Source organism: Zeus faber (assembly GCF_960531495.2).
Source record: "Zeus faber genome assembly, chromosome: 12".
Taxonomy (NCBI): Eukaryota; Metazoa; Chordata; class Actinopteri; order Zeiformes; family Zeidae; genus Zeus; species Zeus faber.
The window spans coordinates 20,434,772-20,438,757 of record NC_137196.1 but is presented as its reverse complement, the minus strand read 5'-3'; positions in this window follow the sequence as shown (position 1 = coordinate 20,438,757).

The window sequence follows — 3,986 nt, the reverse complement described above, 5'->3', positions numbered from 1 at the left end:
TCCTGTGTTCTCACCTCAGCACAGAGCCCCATACGGGCCTAATGAGGATGAGTTACCCAGCAGCCCCCTCCGGTGCTCCCTGTGACGGCCATGATCTCCGCCTGAAGGGGACTTTGTCCTGTCTAAACTGCGGAGGAGAACCTGCCAAGGAACCCAACCTCTCACTCTCTGGAGTCCCTCCCAGACACATATAGTCCCCGAGGCACGTGTTCTTTCTCAAGATTTTTGTTACCCGCTCTTTAGACGGAATATGACACAGGATCAGCCGGGAAGAGACAAGAGATGTGCATTAAGGAAGCTTGTCGCGCTTTCCGGACCAAATTAGCACCGGGAAATGGGGTGGAGCGCACGCGAAGCGGAGCAGGGCGAGCCACCTGAGCCGGTCGTCGTCTATTATTCAGCGGGCGCAGATGTGACTGTCCCCGCCGCCCCAATGCCCCCACCCGACCTCCGCCGCCACGTGGCTAATGGAGTCGGCGGAAGTGTCGAAGCCTTCCGTCGGAAAATGAGAGACGGGCGGCACATTTCAATGCGCCGCCGGGGCCGCGCCTCCGCCCCGGAGCCTCCGGGTGACGTGGGGGATCGTCGTCCCGGCGGCGCGAATCGGCCACGCGGGGGAAAAACCGCCGCCACGCGTTCCCCTCCCCTGAGGGCGAGGGCACGAGGCCAAGAGTGCCCCCGCCGCCGTCACCCGAATGTGATATATGCACCGGCGGAAGGCAGTTGTTTAGCCCCCGGCTGATCCGTGCAAATCGTCAGCGTGGAAATTCCACCACGGGAAGGTTTTTTTTTTTTTGGGTAGATCTCGCTCCGAGGACGGAAAATCGCTGCTACTAACAGAGGCGGCGGCGGTGGCGGCGGCGCACCTTCTCCCCTGAACCATTTGAGATATTTCTCCACAGCCTTGTGAAGTGTAACTAAAAGGCTCGCGCCGAGCGTCTCCTCGCCTCCTAATCCCGCCCCCCGAGGCTGCGTGGCAGGTATCTGTAGTTAGGTCTGCGCTCCCGATTCCTCCTCGGATAAACTGGGACAACATGATGAATCGACGATAAAGGAGCCCGGGGGAGAGCCGCTATCCGGGTTAACTCCGCCACATAAAGGACGCCATTTGTAATGATGGCGGGAACGGCGCGAACAAAGCTCACCGGGGGTGTAAGTGGCCGGGGCGGCGGCGGCGGTTCCGCTGAGGCAGCAGAGCGGGGCCGGCCGTAGCCGTGACAACGAGCCGGGTGATGGAGCACCGCGGTGGAGCCCATCTGGGTCTCACCTGCTGAGGGCCGCAAAGCGCGCAGGGAAATTCATTACATTAGCGACGGCGCCCGGAAAACAGCGCGAGCTACAAGTTGTTGATTTAGGTAAACACGGTCTAATGTTTGCACAACTATAGGAGGACTGCAGCTCGTCTGTGAAAGGCCTCACTTTTTAATGCATTTATTTTGTTGTTGATGTATGAATTCAGAAATTCGATTAAATAATTGAATAACTTAAAAAAAAAAAAAAAAAATCTTTCTTTCTGTCTGACCTCCGCTGAATCTAGCTGTTTTGGTGGGAGTTACATGCCTGGCCACGGCACATGTTGGGAAGGCTACTTTTTGCGCGGAGAAAAATCATTAATTATGAAAAATTAATTCAAAAATAATTTAAAATTTCTTAAGTTTCGGTTCGCTTCATTAATTCGATCAAACATTCTTTTTTTTTTCTTTCGCGGAGGAGAGAAATGCATGTTGCAAAGTTTTCATCCCCACTAAATGATCAGATAACATATCAAGCACGTTTTTTTTTCCTCATAAAATTAACGGCTTTTTTCTCGCTCTGAAAAAATAAGTTCTCGCGGCCTTAATACGCCGCCGTCATGAGATAGGATCTAACAAGACAAGATCCGACTTTATTAATCTGGACGATATGAAGTCAGGTGTCAGAGCGCCAAAAAGCAGTGCAAGTCAAGAAAGGGATAAGAGGTAAGATAGTGATTAAAATAGAATATAAGATAAGATAAAAGTAACGTATTTGTATATATTACTTTTTATTTATTTTTTTTTTTTTTCTGTTTTATTTTATTATGACGTCTTTTTAAACTATTTTATTATGACTGCTTTTTATTTATTTTTTTTATGCCTATGCTCTGTGCTGATGGGCACCAAACCTCAACGGAAGGAATTCCTCGTATATGTAAATAAACCTGGCGAAAATAAAACGGACAAATCCACCACGTTGACACGTAGTAGCAGCACGATCCCTCGAAGGAGTGCGCACGGCGCTACAACAGAGCGCTACGCTCCGTGGACAAAAGACAGAACAACCGACGCCCCGAGAACATTTTGTGCAAAGGAATCTGCCGGTGAACGTGTTGGGTTGTTTGAAGGCCTCTGCCAGCCAGCCGTGCATGTTTCCTGCACGGCTGATTGACTAACCAATGGATTTCCACAATGAGATGTTGTGAGACCGCGGCAGACGTTGGACGGCCATCAAGGGTCTTTCGGGCTCTGGCGCCAACGGCCGACGGCCCAGACACTAAAAAGCTTCCGGGGCTGTGGAGGATGGAGATCAGCGGGATGGGTGGTGTTCTTCTCAGCCCCCCACCCACACACCCCGGATGATGAAAGGTGCCGCATCGCGGCGCGTTCCAGCGGGCAAAATATTCGCTGTGTTTCGGGGGGTTTGTTGGGAGTGGAGCGGCTCCAGGTGCCCATGGGTGGCATGGGCCCAGCTGGAGGGAGGACGGGGTCTGACTGGCACTCAGGCTGGCATGCTAACAGGGTGGGGTGCTTTCAGCCTCTCCGCTAAAAGACAGCAAGGGGAGGGTGGGGGCGTGCCAGCTGCATAGGAGGGGGAGGGGGGATTAAAAGAGTCGGGAATTTAAAGAGAATATTTAGGCCTACTCCCATCACTTGTAAAATTTATGTCAAATTGATATTTAATCTTTTGGAAACTAAACATGCCCTGGCCACGCACGCACGTACGCACGCACGTACACACCCACGGACGCACGCACGCACGCACGCACACATGCACGCACACACACACACACACACACACACACACACACACACAGGCCACACATTTCCCCCGTGCAAACAGAGATTCACAGAAATGAATTATTTGAGTGGGGAAAAAATTGACATTTTTCAATCTTATGGGGATGAAGCGGAAAAAGGGCAACGTTATAACAGGAGCTTAATGTGTTGTTCCTCGGGAGCTTGTGCCTTTTATTGGACTGAAACAATCTTGTCAGACACCTGTTGTCCTTGCAGCAGGTAGTTATTGTTGCTTCATGTCAGCGGAGCCTAATCCCCGGTCAGAACACGGCTGCACCGCCTGTGTGACTTGTACTAGCTCATCGTTATTTCCAGTGCGGGCATGTGTGTGTGTGTGTGTGTGTGTGTGTGTGTGTGTGTGTGTGTGTGCGCCCGTGCGCGTGCGTGTTTGCGTGTATGGCTGTGCGTTGAGCAACAGCGGCAAACCTTCAGCCGTGTCACGGTGTTGCGTCGTTTTTCGGACACGTGGCGCAGGCCAATGCACTTCTCGCTGATGCTGCAGCCGCTGGATCTGGGGGAGTGTGTGTGGAAGCGCGACGGCCTGAGTTGTTGGGACGTTTCTGTGATTATGTCACGTCGTCCCACGACGGGGCGCGGAAACACCAGCACTTTGTCTGTTCAGTGAGGATTATTGGAAAAGCTGCTCCGACAATTAAAAACTGTATTTTCACTGTTTTAGCGACAACAAATTATGATGGAGGGATTTATGAAGCAACATGGACGGATTTAAATGTAAAAAACACAACAGATGGATAGATAGACAGACAGACAGACAGACAGATAGACAGATAGACAGGCAGACAGACAGATAGCTAGACAGACAGACAGACAGCTAGACACACAGACAGACAGACAGACAGACAGATAGATGGATAGACAGACAGATAGATAGATAGATAGATAGATAGATAGATAGATAGATAGATAGATAGATAGATAGATAGATAGATA